The sequence below is a fragment of the Rhyacophila brunnea genome, unplaced genomic scaffold, assembly GCF_057557595.1.
Source record: "Rhyacophila brunnea isolate RB1 unplaced genomic scaffold, BYU_Rbru_1.0 scaffold_19, whole genome shotgun sequence".
Classification (NCBI taxonomy): domain Eukaryota; kingdom Metazoa; phylum Arthropoda; class Insecta; order Trichoptera; family Rhyacophilidae; genus Rhyacophila; species Rhyacophila brunnea.
Window position 1 is genome coordinate 14,322,818 of NW_028232848.1, and position 17,559 is coordinate 14,340,376.

The 17,559-nt window shown below is 37.4% G+C and overlaps 1 protein-coding gene across 1 annotated transcript in view; it reads right to left on the reverse strand.

Annotated features, from left to right (window-relative positions):
- Positions 1-17,559, reverse strand: part of LOC147072771 (lachesin-like) — a 197,311-nt gene that overhangs the window by 80,256 nt on the left and 99,496 nt on the right. The window lies entirely within an intron of this gene.

The following is a 17,559-nucleotide window of genomic DNA, read 5'->3' on the forward strand; positions in this document are numbered from 1 at the left end:
TGTAAAAGGTGCGTATTTCTCTTTTATTAATAATTTCGTTTTAAATTTCACAAAACAAAAAAATGCTCACTATCTATTTATTTATTTATCTATTATTTAGGAAAACAATACATTGTGGACATAACAAATCTAAATTCAAGACGTGCACAACATGAGATTTACATTATAACAAATATTACCCTCACAAGAGAGACGAGAATATATAAAATAATAATAAATAAAAATAAAAACATGGGTAAAATTTTATTCAGAAAAATATCATTCAACTATGTTAAAATTAGTGACGTCCCTTGAGAGTAGGCAGAGCATGCGTTGGTAGGAGACAGCAAATAATGAAGAAATTGTGAATATTATACCTACACAATGTACAGTAGATATTTTCATGATCATTAAATTGTTAATTTTTTATCGTGGGGAACCCCAAAATCAGGTTGTGCAGGTTTCTACGTAAATACCCCACTGAGTTTTAGTTTATGCCAAGATCTCATACAAAAACATTTCTCGTACTACAAATACATAAGAGGCCGGCTTCTTGTTCAATTGCTCCGGTTTTTTTTCGGCTAGATCACAATAGGTACATCTATGTGATTTTATTAAAGCCTTGGAGTTTCTGTGATTTTTTTATTGCTAATAGTATACTACGTTGAGATATTTGTCTTGGTTTGAATCCAGGTTCTGGTAAATCACATGGTATTTTTTCAATGTGTGTTCAGATCCAGAGTGTATTGTCTTTGAGAAACATTGAATACACTTTTTAGTAATTTTATTATATTATTGTTTGATCATCGTATTGCTATGACGAAATTTTATTGTAACCATATTGGAACAGGAATAATGTTAATAAAACAACTCAGATGACGCGTCTAGTAAGATCTTATGACGTCACCGATTTGTGTATATTATGTCTCTTAGACTTGGACATCAAAAACAAGAGAAAGATCCAGGCTAGAGATAAATGCTTTTGAAATGTGTTAAGCTCAAATTACATTAGCAGTTGCGTCTGGCCCGATCATCTGTCATGACTGTCAAACTCTGTTCTCTATGGTTTTCAAGGATCGTGAGCAATTGGGACAAAAGTGGAAAATTTTCTATTATTCCCTCGTGCGATCCATTCATTAGCAAGCGAAGATTGCCGAAAGCATACGAAAATAGCCGAATACGTGACCGCTCGCGAGCCACGCAAATGGTCGTCTTTTCTACTGTTCGATTTTAACATCTACAAGATGGCGAAATTTCAAAAAAATGTATGACTAGCGCTGAGGACACAGTCTTCGTAGAAAAATGTCAAACGGCCGCGCAAATTTCAACAGATGCTCGCTAGGTTTGACAGCTCAGTTTTTTGACGTAAAATTGCGCGGAAATACGTTCAGTGTAGCCACCAATCTAAGAAATATCTAGTTTTCGGTCAACCTATATTTTTAATAATAGCAACACTATGTTTGTTTTAAGCTAATCAAAAGCAATGACCAACGCGATTGAATCGTTGCGTGTAATTGCAAATAATGTTAAAACGTTGGGCACGACGGTTATTGGATCTCGGATTGGGTCTGCGCGTCTGCCAATGTAATTAAGCCTTTACTAAAAGCGGATGCTAAAAATCTCATGAATGGCCAAACGTCTTAGACTAAATCAAGAAGTTTCCCATTAACAAAAGCTCTACGTACCACTGAATGCTGAGAGAGGTGAAGAAAAGCTATGAAGAAGGCTAAACCAAATCATATGAGTCATTGTCCTCAGTCAGGAGGTGAACTATTGAGGATCATGACTCCATTACAATTCTGATTCTAAAAACGGACTGAGGTATAGTGGAAGAATTTTTATTTGATTGAAACATCGTGTGCGCGACCTCTTTTCAAAACTATTATTTTTTCTTCTGGTTATGTAGCTGAAGAATTGAAAAGCTTTTTAGAGACTTCATATTTTCGAAAGCTTTCATCATTTCTTCAAGTATGTAATCTATAGTACGCTTCTCCAATACTAAATTTCAAAGCCATCAATCTTACATCGCATTATATCATTTATTATTAAGTCACAATTTTTACTTTTTACTTAAGTAAAATAACGGCGTAACATGGTTTATTTATAAAATTTTGACTTTATATTATTATGGATTCAAATTTTCAACTTCGATTGTTGTGAAAATATTTCCCTCCAAGAAGTTCTGGCGTTCTCGGGACGTCAAGCGCTCGAATATCGAGCGATTTTTTCAGATAATAAAAAAACCCCACACGTGTCGGATGTTTGGGCGAAGATATAAATTTAAAATTGAATATTTCCACCGGCCGCCTCAGTCCGTCGCGTGTATGTATGGCAAAGTTGATTATGAAAACATTTTTGCCCAGGCCAAAATAAGTCCACTTTTGGCCACGCTAAAATAAGTCTGCGAAATCGCATTTTGGTTCTCACATATCCTGCGATAGAACTCAGCTAGGTAAATACTGCTCTTTAGTTCATTGCTATTCATTTCATTTCATAAATTTGAATTTTATTTCATCCCGCTTCCGACTAAAATATCGCAATCGGGATTTTTTTATTGGTTATGGGAGTATTTTTAAATGCCTCATGCTCAATTACAAGTAATAAACCCCAAAAATGGAATGATTGCAAAACATTCCCGTAGGTATTTAACGTAAAACATAAATGAAAAAAATAATTCTTTTGATCATGTAAAAAGCAAAGAGCTTGTAAATACAGTAAATTTTAAACGGTATTTCTTTCGCATTATGCACCTGCGGAATAAGCATACATCCGATGCGAGTATTTGATATACTTCTAAAGGTTTTATTACACTAGCAGATTTGCAGATATGACTATTTATGCCCCTCGATTATCGTAAAGTATAAATATGAATTACACGGAGCGATTTAGTTAACGATAGGTTCATGTTGACGGTTGTTTTGATAAGTTTAAGTAAAAAAATATCAATCGGTCAACTTGGAGACTTAGGGGCAACAGTCTTCTCCATAGACTAATATACTTTTGTCTTATGTTCAAACTTTAAACGTTGAGACTGCATTTGAATGAGTAACAAGTTACTGATTTAATTAACTACTATACTATAACCCTTTGTTTTGTATTATTATGGTCTGTTAAAATAATACGTCAACCTTCAATACGTCTACGTCAAACTTGAATTCTATCACAATCATTTTCAGGACTCGCTGCGCACGCCTTATTCGACAGTTCAAGGCTTAACATGATTACTTTAGATATCCTTTAGTATGTTTTTGGTAAATAAGAAATCAAAATAATTATATTTTGATCACACCTCTAGGGTATGATTCAAAATGAAATTCCACGTTCAGGAACGATCGGATCTGTCGGTTGACGTGAGTCGTCAGATATGGGGAGAGTCTGCTCGTATAATTTACACTAAATATATCTATCAATTATTAACGGCCCACATGCTCAGCGTAGGTCAAAATTGAGTTTTTATTGTATTTTCAAACCATGATCCTGGACACTCCTTAAACGTTGTAGATAATCTATTTATATAATTTTGAAGCCTTATTATCTTTTATATTTATTTTAAACATTTAATGACTGCATAAAGTATTTTTGTTACATAAAATAGTATTCCTTTAAACCTCTCGCTCTAATGTTTTAGAATATAGTCATATTTCAGTACATGAATGTGCAATGGTGTTAATTTTTTTTACATTTTTACATTATTTACATTATTTCATTAATATATAGTGATATGACTATATTTGGGTCCATGGCATTGGGTAATATCCGGTCTCTTAATTTAATTCTACTTTGTTATAAGCTCGTCGAATACTAAAATGTTGAGATCTTATTTGTCCTTGACATACTATACATACTCAATCAATCTCCATCAACGGTCATAAATTTTTCGAAAAAGTTGTATGTGTTTCTATGGCAAAAAGTTGACAATTATTATTTAAAAGTAATTTTAGGCGTATTTAAAAGCTGTGCTGAGAGTGTCCCAGGAGCAACTTTCCATGACCTTGGTTAGCTTGCACTAGATTGTGCGTGATTCTTGCTTTGATATACTTAGTAAATTACGGTCAATTCTCGATGAGAAAAGACCTCTTGACGTTTGGATTAGGCAGGATTTACTGAGTTTTAAAAATAACACTATCGACACATCTTAGTTCAATAAAAACAAATATATTTGACGGACAAAGCTTAATATGCATTATTTAATATGTTGGATCTTAACAGTCTACCTCTACCCTTCGCCGCTGGTAGACCGTTAACAAAGAGCCATTAATGAAGAATGTCTGTGTACAATTTAAATTGTATAACTCATAATTAATTCTAACCGAAATTTTAGAGCAATGTCACTTTTTTGGTCATCTCGCTCTTACAATGGCTTAAAATTACAAATGAGAACGAAATATGTTACTCAGTCATTAGATTTAAGCTCTTTATTCATTGTTCTACAGAGAAAATGTTTGTAATGTTAATTTCGAACCATTAATACACAGCATAATCCATAATCCGGATTTATGTTGTGGTACGTAAACATTTCAAGCGAGGAAAATTCTCGCAAAACATTATTTCAATTAACTGGAAATGTTTTTGTATCAATAGTCATACTAGAGGAAATCCTGGCAACATTCATTCGAAAACATAAATTAATTTTAATTTATTTGCGGGGACGATTGCATGTTAAAAGCAAATGAAAATATTCGTTTTTAAACTTCTGCATACTTTCGGATATTATTATAAATCACGATTTCAAACTTCTCGAATTTAAGTTAGCTACTTTTTAAGGTGAAACTAGGAAATTCAATTAACTTGATTTATCACTATAATAGCAACGTGGTGGATATTATATTTTACATTAACAGCTTACATAAAAATATATATTTTTTTTTAAATATCTTCGTATAACGGCCTGTGTTAAATATAGGTAAGTAGCCATTGTTATTTCTTGTTGATAACTAATATTTTTGTTTGTTTAGAGGGTGAAGTTATCACTTACATCACTGTTGACAATTTTTCCATACAATAATTTGAGAAAAACATGTTAAAAACTGAATGAAAATACGTTATATTCAGAAAAACCGGCGTGTCAGATCAGAGAGATGCTGGTTGAATTTCTCCGTGGAATGATCGAGTGGAAATAGTGACAACGACAAGAATGGCCTAAACGTATGTTTGAGTAAAGGGACGATTTCATGATGTCGCTTTTTGCTATACAATTGGCGGACCATATAGTCTAGTGCGTAAGGCGCTGGAATGTTATTAGGGGCTTCAGGTTTGATTTCCGGCGAGGTCACAATATATTTATATGATTTTCATAAATCCTGGGTGTTTGTGATTATTTTACTACTATTTCACTACACTACTGTCACTCGACCTCATGGCCTGTTGTTGTTTTAAAAATAATACTTATGTTATGTAAGTACATATTTTCATTATTACGTTGACGGTATCTTTACTTGTACTTCGTTGTTATGCCTATTATGGATAATGTGCTATCCTAATAAGTCTTGCGAAAATTCATTTTTCATTATTACAAATCAATTGACGACATTTTTTGAATGCTAAGTGATCCGTAAAATTACTTGTCTTTACCTAGGTATATAAACATATCACACGTTTAAATAATACATAACATATATTATATACATACATACATAACGATTATCTAAAGGTTTGTTATATGGACACCGAGCGGCGCCTCAAATAATTCCTGTGTCTGCATACTGTTGACGGTATTATTTAGCGACCTTTCAGGACTATGGTATCTATAGTTGGTTTGAAGAAAATGTAGGCCAGGTTTAGACTTTATGAAACATTCTTTACACGTGGGTGAGCCAGGTTAGTTATTACATCTTCACAATACCACACGAGGCCGCAAAAAATCTACGTTACCGCATCGCCAATCTTGTTCGATTCCAGTTGGGTCCAATTAAAATCAGGCATAATCGCCATTATAGAACCCCAGTTTGCATCAATTTGCAGCATCGTGTGATTTGTCTCTTATATGTGACATGCTGCATGCCGATTTTTTATTTGCTCGTTAGTGACATTAGTGGAATGTGTGAAATATAATGCATAGACGTAATAAATAATATTAGTTTTTACTATAGCTACCAGTTTAAGCGTATTCAAAATGTTCGAGTGTTTTACAAGAAAAAATTTACAAGATTTTTTGGTTCTATACGTTTATCCTGGATACAACGGCAAATTTTTTTTGAAAATAGCCGATATACTGGATATTTTGTTAGTTAAGGTTAGTTTAGGTTAGGTTAAGTTAGGTTAGGTTAGGTTAGTAACAACACCCCCTCAACGATACGCCACTGCGCACTTCGTTGATGAATTTTCCTAGCTCAGTCGGTGAGGGGTTATTAATAATAACGCTGTTTCCTTTTGAAAAAGTCGGTAATGACTCGGTTTATTTTTAGTATGTAGCGTCCAGTAGATAATATTTTTACAGGCCAATGTAGGTGAAGGCGGCAGACAAGTAAACGTGACGCCCGATTACAGCGAACGCGAGAGATATTTCACACCCGTAGGTAAACGGGATGCAGAAATCTCACCGGGGAGTACTTTGGCGTTCAAGAAGCGAAGAGATGCGCGGCAAAACTGGTGAGACTGGTCCAGAGTGTTTGAAGAGAGGCTGCTAGTAGAGAAGATGTTGTTCCCGAGAGATGATCCGGTAGACTGATAAAAATCTATTATTATTATTGGTGTATAGCTTTTTACATTTGGATGGAGCTCCGGGGCTGGGCCCCCTATCTCCTTCATCTCTTGGTCGTTGATATGAAAGCTTTGGCTGTTAGTAGTATTAGTTAACAAGTGGAAGAACAGATGTACATGATGATAACAAAAATATTATCTTCCTCCGATGTCCGATTGTATCACCCGAGCAGTATTTTATCTTTTATACATGATATCCCCCTAAAAAGTCAGGGGAGGAAAGTTCCTTCCGTCCGCGCAATAGCGACGGGCGGCAGGTTGCCCTTCATCTTTTTTTTATCCTCGGGGAGGGGTCGAACATCAGTAATTGTCTTTTTAAAGGTTGGTTTTTAAACAGTGGTTTAAGTCGCTCGGGCTGAGGGAGTCTGTGGTAGGGATGTGAGGGGAACTATGGTGGCTTGTCGTCAAGGATCGCCCTCGGTCTCCTATAGACGTTATCTGTGTCGCTTTTTTCGTAGGTTGATAGGTTTAGGATAGTCGGGTTAGGGTGGCCTGTCAAGGATTTGTAAAAATTTTCTGACAATTTCATGACGTGGTCGTGGATGGATTCTAAGTTGAGATCTCTGTGCAGCGTAGAACCGCGCACGAACCAGGGTGCGTTTGTGATTCTACGCAGTGTTTTGTTTTGTATTATCTGTAGAGTTTTCAGGTGTTTTGGGTTTGAATATGCCCAGATGGGGCATGCGTATGTCATTATGGGTCTAGTGATTGCAGTGTATAGCAGAAGTTTTGCTCGCGTAGACAGTCTACTTTTGTTACCCATCATGGGTTGAAGTCGTGAGTTTATTACCTTGGCTTGGCGTTTTTTGATATTAATGTGTGGGTTAAAAGTGAGTCTTTTGTCGATGGTGGGCCTAAATATTTAACTGATTTGTCCCAAGGGATGGGGTGTGAATTCATTACAATTTTTTTAACGTTATGTGAGTGTCTTCTGTTTACGCGTTTGGAAAATATGACGGCTGAGCTTTTTGAAGGGTTGATTTGAATACGCCATTTGTCGCACCAATTGGAAATTTGATTTGCCGAGGTCTGGACTAATTTGGTGGCGTGATTGAGGTTGTGCGATCTTGCTATGATAGCTGTATCATCCGCGTATTGTGCTAAGATGGTAGAGCTACCGGTGCTGTCTATGGGAATCGTTATGTCCCGCGTGTACAGGTTGTACAGGGTGGGACCTAGCACGGATCCTTGTGGGACTCCGGCTGTGGGTGTTTTTGTTGTGGATCTGATACCGTTTAATTTAACATTGAAAGTTCTATTCCGAAGAAAAGAGCTTATCATGTTGATCATTGCTTTATTGAGTCCTGATTCTGATAATTTAACAATGAGACCTTTGATCCAGACCTTGTCAAAGGCTTTTGCGATGTCTAAAAAGAGTCCTGTTGTGAAGACTTTTTTGTTGTAGGATTTGGTTATGTATTCTATAACCCTAAGTAATTGATGGTTGGTTGAATGCCTTGCTCTGAATCCGTGTTGGATGTCCGGGATGAGGCTTAATTCATCGATCATGATTTGAAGTCTGGATTTTATGACTCTTTCAAAGATTTTACTGAGTACAGGCAGTAGGCTGATAGGTCTGTGATTTTCTGGTTTGGTTAGATCTTTGCCGGGTTTTGGGATCAGTACAATGTCCGCTGCTTTCCAGGCTGCTGGAAAGTATTGGAGTTCTAAGCATGCGTTGATTATCTGCGTTAGGATTTCGAATCCTCTGTCTGGGAGGTTCTTGACGGCTTGGTTTGATAGTCCGTCATTACCAGGGGCTTTGCGGTTGTTAAGCCGCTTGATAAAGTGTTCGATTTCATCAATCGTGGTCGGCTTTAGAGGATTTTCTGGAGGGTCTGACCTCTCTTTGTAAATAGCCCTGGCTTTCCTAGTGACAAGCCGTACGTGTTCTGCTAGTTCCTTGTTGGACCTATCGTATGTGTTCGGAGAGAATTGTTTAGCTATGCTCAAGGCGAATGCTTCGGCTTTGTCTAAGGATGAATACACGGGGCCATTCGGCCCTTGAAGGTGGGTTATTTTTGGTTTATCTTGTCTTAAAGTTTTTGTTAGGGACCAGTATGAAGGACTGCCCTTGATTAATCTACTGATTTTATCGTGCCAGATGATAAAAATCTCTCGGATGCGCCCTCTTTTATAGCAGCCTCCCTTATTCTAATTGGTCCAAAGAGTTTGAGAAGGGGTCACCAAAGATTCTACTATGTCCGTTAATTTCGTACTGCGTAATATCTCTTGTTTATTTAATAGGAATTTACTGGGTTGTCAGAAGGACCAAGTATCAAGAGATAATATATTCTGTGCACGTGGATGGATATATTGACGTTATAAAATATCGTCTATCTAATTCTATGGATTTTATATGAATTTATTTAGAGCAATTAAATAGCTATCTCCGGCATAAACTCGCGGTTTTAGTCTTATGCCAGGAGTAAACACACGATTTGATTAGCGTTTAAATTACATGCATTTACAACTACTTACTAGGTACCTATTAACATAATATAGGCCCTGTAATTATCATCCATCAACCCTCACATAAATATCTGTGATTTTATGGCGTAAACCTGCCTGTTGCCTTTACCTTTTACAATTTTACATTTTTAATAATAACAATTTATTCTTAAAACTACGTCTTATATAGTAATACGAAATAATATTTTACTATTTCTAAAAAATAGCAAAATACTACTTCTGGCAAAGGAAATCCGGTGTCAATGTGCAAGAGTATATCGACCGGCGATATGCCCCCACCTTGCCCGATTTATATCGCTGTCTCTTTTCCCGCGCAGCTATATAAAGCCATGATTTTAATTTATTTGATCTCATTCGCAGACTGGCACTCACCGCGAACAGTCATACCTCAAGCTACGACACGAGTAATAATACCGATACAGATTCGATTTTATTAACGCTTTCAAGACATTTCGATTACAATAATTCCGATCCGAATTTCGACACAAAGAAAATTCGATACGAATTCCGCCACCTCCGCCTCCTTTCTCGATTGGAATAACTCCGCCATCTTGCTCCGCCACCTTCGCCGATTGATTTCAATACGAAGCTGCCACCTTCGTTGAAATAATTCCGCCACTATCGCCGATCCAGTCCGCCACCTTTGGATGCTGCAGCGCCGTTATCATCGCCCATCTGGAGGACATCTAATGAATTTCTGCCGCCTCTGACTGTCTTTCTTGAGATAATTATCGACGGCCGAGTGAATTGGAACTTCTCTGAAGCCTTCATAGCGGCTAACAGAACAGACACATTCAGATATTGTTACCGATACTGCGTTACAGTTCGACTAAGCGAGCCAAGATGAGCAAGATTCCTTCGCTTACCGGTTTGCTGAATCCGGACTCACATGCGCAGATCGACGATAACATCCAAACCGACCTGACGCAGATCCATGAGCTGAAGAAGAAGCTGAGAGCGGCAGATTTTGCCTACATCTACGGCTTTCTCTGCATCGCTTATGGGATTCTGCCACACGAGACACTGCCAGATCTCCAAAAACAGAGAGACAAGCCTGAGAGAAAAAAGAAAACAAAATCCAACATGCAGAGAGTCCTGGAAGAAATCGATGCCATCAAGCTGGTGACCCCTAATCAAGCCGACACGGAGGAGGACGACGCTGACTACGAGGACCTGGACATCGAAGATTCCGACTACTTTGACGACGACTCACAAACCATGGAAGCTGATAAACCCGCTCAGGCCCCCGCTATGGCCACTGCCAAAGCCCAGGCCCCGGGCGGCCCCTCAACATCCACCGCCCAAACCAAGACCAGCTCCGAAATGATGGACACCACTCCAGCGGTGCCACCATCTCCCAGCATAAAATCAGACAAATCAAAAACGTACGCAGCCGCAGCCAAATCAAATGCAGCCTCAGCCATGACCACAATGAGTGATGAAGAATTCCTCAAAAAAATTAGAGCCGTTAACGATCGCCTCAACCTCGAAGAAGACGAAGAAATAGAAAGAAAAAAGATCAAAAGAGCAAGCAAACGCCCAGCCACAAAAAGCCCCGATCTCAAAATTGCCAAAAAACCAGCTACACAGACACCGAAAAAGCCAGACATGCCAACCCCCAAAACGACAGTACCAACGAAGGACAAAAAAGCAGACAGACCGCCCAAAACCCCACCGATTATTCTGCATGATAAAAAAGTATTCAGGAATACAATGGCCAAGCTGAAAGACGCTGGTGTCACTATTTCTGACGCGAAAAATATCAAAACAGGAATATTACTCACCCTGCCAGACCCAGACTCTTACAGGCTGGCAGTTCGGATTATGGACACAGACAAGACTGAATACCATTCATATAACCTCCAAGAGGAAAAACCATTAAAGATAGTGATCAGAGGTATCCCTGAAGAGACGACTGCTGAAGAAATTCGCAGTGAACTCATTTCAATGGGATACCCGATCAGGAACGCCTTCAGGATGACCCAAGGGAGCCAGAAGACACACATCCCGCTGATTCTCCTCGACGTCGAGAAGAGCGGCGAGGCCAAGAATATCTACAAGCTCACCTCCATCTTCGGATTATCCATCCAAGTGGAGCCGCTACGCAGAAGAACGGCGGATGGACAGTGTCATCGCTGCCAGGGCTTTGCCCACTCCGCCTCCTGCTGCCACGCTACCCCGATGTGCGTCCGATGTGCTGGCGAACACCTCACCTCGGATTGCAAGAAGAAGAATACGACCGATCCCGCCAAATGCGCCAACTGTGGTGGCCCTCACCCGGCCAACTACAGAGGTTGCCCAAGGCACCCCAAACACGCCAGATATGCGTTTACAAACGCCGACAAGCAATTTCAACAACAGCCCAGACAACGCGAAGAACCGCAAAACACATTCAAACCAGCTTGGATGAACACAACCAACAGAACCACGGAGCCAGACCAAATCAATGAAGCGCTGATGGCGCTCAAGAACGCCATCGATATCGCCAACGAACTCATGAAAAGACTAACCAGCAAAAGGACCTAGATCCACACCAAAGTATAGATAGAAACGAACGAGCGCCGACAAGAGTGAAGAAAGAAGAAAAAGAAACACAATTTTAATCCTAACCAACAAGCCAAGATGCAGACAATACAGAAAAACCCGCAAGGGAGGAGACTTCCATCACACGCCATCATACAGATGAAAGGGATATGGGGCTTGCCCCGGTGCCCTACACGCCAAATATACCACAACAACAATTATTTGATCAGAAATTGGCGGAGCTCACGCTGGTTGCCATCAAGAATTTATTCGTTTTTAAATATGCGAATTTCCTCATGTTTTATATTACAGACGATAAATATAAATATGATGAACACAAGAATCGAACAATATTTCATAAAAATTAAATTTAAGAGACTCTACTGAAGTTATTTCGTAGGCCCGCCGAGGCACACACACCAATGCATCGGCTGGCCTTTTGGCTGTTGTTATGCGGTAATGGTAAGGGCGGCCATTTGCAGCATTCTCACCTACTTACACCGATTCGCACCCATACCCGCGCGTTGGCTGGTGTTGCCATGTTATACATTGATTCTATAATTATTAGTTTAATTATTAACGAGTTTATAGATGGAAATATCATTCGATTAGTGTGTTCCACATAACGTTTTATACATCTTATTATAACCTCTCGCTACTGCATTCGTCTCTTTATTTTGACAATCATTCTGGCCCATTTATACCAATATACAATTACATAATAAGCTTATATCTAACATTTTATATTACATAATCACAGGTTTTATTGTGCCGAACAAGGCAATCTCACATCCATCATTCTTTTATACTGTATTACCTTGTTCGTAGCAATCGATGCCCCGTTCGATATGTTTACATACCGAACGGGTAGCGTAAAAACCTGTGAACAGATAAACAATTTATATATGATTCGACAAGGAAGCGTTTTAGGCGTTTTACTAAGCCGTATAGTTAGAGATCAGGTTTACATGTCGGCTTATTACTAATCAATTTATTAAGCGAAGGCACCTACCTACAGGTAGGTGGTGACATTAGGTTATCCTAACAAATAATCCAGTATATCGGCTATTTTCAAAATGTGTTTTTCGCTGTATCCAGGATAACCGACTGGTACCGATTTTTTTTTTACTTGTAACCATTTGGCAATTACCAAGACTTATGAGGAACTGGAAGGAGAAATGAGATTCCTAATATATATCCAAATCATTGACTATAAAGCTCAGTCATGTTATGAATTGAAGTACAGAAAAATGAAACAATTTGAGTTTGATAAATGAATGTCTTCAATGAAACCTTTTCTTTCAATTTTATAAAATTATTATTCAAATAGATTTAACACAATCACGAAGTTTTAAGAGCCAAATCAAATTAAATTTAAAAATTCCTGCTCGGAAAATAATGATTAGATCGCAAAGTGATAAAGTTTTGGAGTGGTGCGGGGGAGTCGCTAATAGCGTAACAAATCAATTTAAGTGATCTCAGGTGTCTGAAAGCTGGAACGACCGCGAAATACTTTGCGCGCCTATTTGATTATTGAATAATTAAAATCGGGTACACGCAAGCATTATTGTTTGACTCGCAGCTTAAGCTCTCACGTAACAGCTGGTCTGGGGAGAGTTACGTGTTTGTCCTGGTACAAATGACCTCTTGCGGTTTACGATCGATAAAATTGTTGCAAAATTATAGGTCATCATAGTGACACTACCTCAAGTCATACAACAGATGCTAGTGCAAGAACTGCCTATGCCCTACAGGGTTTTTAGGTAAACATTGTGTACATTGGTAGAAAAAGAAATAATGAGTAGTCTATAAAAATAATAATAAAAACGTGTAATATCATTACTTAGAGCGGCGTTCAAAAATCGATACAAAAATTATATCTACGTCATAAATCTCACACGTGCATCGTTCTCGGAGATGACGAAAAGCTTGCGAGATACGATTGATCAATCGATACTGTAAATGCTTGCTACCAATAGATAAAAACATATTAAATGGTTACATAGATCCGACGTTCAATTGGCACAGTATTAATGAGGCAGTCATTCTTCAACCGTGTTAGCGTAAACACCTGTAACCTGTAGAACACCAAGACGTCATTAAAAACCTACAAGTTTAACGTGAGGCTACGCGGCAGCCCGGCATCTACGCCGCGGAGCCTCCCATTAAACCTTTGGTTCTCTACCGGCACTGGTTTTCAGCGTCAATCACCGCGCTACATGGTAACTCAAGAAGAAGTGATCGTGCGACCTTCGTTACTGCTTAAATCGCATGTATCATCGATTATAAGCTCATCTTCATCCTAACACCAAGTGTAACCGCAAAAGTGACAGTACTAGTAGGGAGTGCGGGAACACGGAGCCAGTCTAGCGCGACAGCCTTATTAATATTAGAGGTTAGTGCCTGGAATCCCCGTAAAACCCCCCCAGCATCCAAATCAACCCCTTAATATTACAGTTCACTAAAAAGCGCCATCAGAGATTTCGAACTAGAAATCGAAGTATTGGAAAACCTCTACTGACGTACGGATAACATAAGAAGAGCCGTCACACTGATTTATATATTATTGTAAGACATGGTATATAAGAAGCCTAAATGAAAAGCGCCTATAACTGTCAGTGTATACCTGCATGCTCAAGAGGAAGTCATCAAAGGCTCTAAGCTTCTAATAACATGAGTCATATACAATAATCCCATCCAACTTCTTGGATATAATGATAAAATTGTCATGGTAGATGAGAACTAGCCCTAAAAGAGGCATTTATCAAAATTTGACTTAAGCTAGAAATACATTATCATCACATCGCGTGAGCTCAACGTAAGCTCATGCTAGGGGAAAGGTTATGGGATATTACTAGTCTTGGTATTTGAATATATTTAGAACCACATTAAATTTAACGCACGCGTGTTGAATGTTTTTTTCTGCAAAATAAAATATATTTTTGAGTCACGTAATTTCACATAGGTACATATCGTTAGTGGTCTGATAAGGAGCTATGAATGACAGGAAAATGACACAATGTTTTTCTATGTTGTCAGTGTTCATTATTGAATATTCTGATATTTCTAGCATGTGAGCTCACGTAACGTGACGATAATGTGTTTCTAGCTTTAAGGTTACTCAAAACCAGATAAAATAAATGCTTGCGGCTGAAGCTCTTCCAAGTTTAACCCTAGCGACTAATTAAATGGCTACGCATTTGAGACAATAAATGAATTGGTATCACACATCATCGTGCTATTTGAAGAAGTACGCTAGAAAATAAATACTCATACAGTTTACAAGGAAACTTAAGATCTCAGTAGGTCCATGCTTTTGGTAGGTAAAACATAGATTATATGAATACCTACAACAAGTGCTTTTTCGGACGGGGAATAGACATTAACATTTTTTTTGTCATATACTAACTAGGTTCTGTACTGCAACACTGAGTTATATAGAGTTAGGTATACCCCGTTTACACGTGCATGCTTTTACTGCTGACAGTACGTAATATCGCGGTCATGAAAAAAAAAAAAGCACGTGTAAACATGTATAAATTATCGTATAACTTGTAAGATTGCACGCAAGGATCAAAAAAGTTCAGAAACTTCTGAATTTTCACGCGACAATAAAATAGACTGTACGATATCTGTGCCTGCGCAGTAGAATGATAGTGACGAACCTGCCAGTAAAAAAACGAACTACACCGCTAATCTGAAACTCATTTTGATGTTAACCAATTTTCACGATCTGTCAAATAGTACCATACAATGACAGCATCGCGTTACGCGTACTCTTGAAAAATGAAATTGGAGAGACAGTCAGCACTTTTACGTGCAATCAGTTATTATCGCGATAGTTTAAAATACATTAAAATACACACTGTTGATACAATTAAATCCATTCACGTATACAGGCGCTATTTACACCCGATCCCCCTTTTGCACGGCTTTTTTTTGCACAGTTTAGAAATAACATGGTTTAAAAAAGTACCGATTATTTTTAAATATCTTTTATTTACACTGATTTTTTTGATTTAACACAGTTTAAAAAAAACAAAAAATAATAAAAATACATATTAATCAAAAAAAATTGCGTTGCAATGGACCGCACGCCACTGGTGCATACATATGTTCCAGATGCCGTCCAAACATACATACGTACATACATGGCGCCACTAGTCAGTCACGTCGTGTTCGATAATAGAGACGCGCCACGTGCTTCGGCGTCAGCGTCATTAAATATTTCCAGCGATGAGATTATGATTTTTCGCCAGAGAAAAATAGCAGTACACTGGTACGTCTATTGTCAAGTAACGAGACTGAATGAATATATTTCTCGATGCTAAATTTAATTTAAATTGAAAACTATGTATTTTATGTATAAATATGTTAATGTATAAATAATAAATAAATTCGATTTATTTTTGAGTTCAAGAATTTCGTATTTTGAGTTTAAGTAATGGAACCTATCTACCATTTTTGTATGGGCACCTTATCTTTTTTACACGGTTTTGTTTTGTACGGTAGTCTTTGGAACGTATCCTCCGTGCAAAAAGAGGAACGGGTGTATATTTTACCACATTGGGTTTTAAAAAATGGAGAACTATTATAGTTATATTAAATTTATAATAAATAACTCAGGATAGGCAGACATGTAAAAGTAAAGTGGAGGCGACTAAAGCTACAGATAAATAAATACCAAAAAATGTATGCAGGGTTAAAAAAAATACTTTACGTATTAATATTTTATATTAAGAGGTGTCATGTTTTTATTTTATCATTTAAATTTAAGCGAACCTTTTCTATGTTATAACTCTTATTACAGGGTATGTGTGAGCAACTGCACAGTGTTGGGTATGTATAATTGATAAATAAATGAATAGACATGATGTTTTGGGGAAAACTTTTGTCTGTTGGTTAGGGGGGAGCAGAATAATTATTTTCGAAACTAAAGTTGGAATAATTTAATATTAATACGTGTAAATGACACCTCGGGAGCATGGAAAAGTTATACTAATTTTGTAACTTTTGGAATAATATTATTATGATTGTTTTGTTTGATTAACAATTATTTAAAATAATATTTACCTGCCGCAATATTTAATTTTCACTTAGACCCGAAATAAGTATAAATATTAAATAAATTAGTGAAAGTAACAACGATATATTATTATTTATTTATCAGGTGCTGGATTCAAAGGCGCATCCACTGCTTTACAGGTGGATGCTCTACTCCAGAGATGACGACCCTTCACGTGATTGTTTTATGTTGAAGAGAAAAAAAATGATACGTATACCCAATAATTAAAAAAAATACAAAAAAGTTTTACAAATAAATATAAATATATATTATATAGCCATGTATATTTTCTTTGGTTTTTAATAATATTTTTACCAATATTATTCACCAGTCGTTGCTCAAACGGAAACGAGGAAATTAATGCATAAATGACAGTTTACATTGTATAAGACAGATACTCTTCAAGAATAAGCGTTACATTTAATTTAAATTACATAGCTCGGTCCTAAGATTTTATGCGTCACACATAATATTATAGCACAGATCTCATCAGGCAGCGAGGGAAGCCGCGTCGCAAACCTCTGATTTTAATCGATTTATATTCATTTTACAATGCTTGAGACCACTATGGCGAGAGAATGCCTCATCTGATCGGAGCAATCTGAGCGCAAAGATCCTAAATACTAAAAAAGTCAATAATATTTTTTTTAACTTTTATATTGTAATTCTTATAAATATTTTTCCATTCTTTCTCTTTCTCCTCATGAAAAACTGCTCGGCACGTCAGACAGTCAAAAATAATATTTGGGAAAATTTAGCACGCGTACGTAAAAAGGTTCGCGAACCCTGCTCTTTACTACTCGTATCAAGGAGCAAAATGC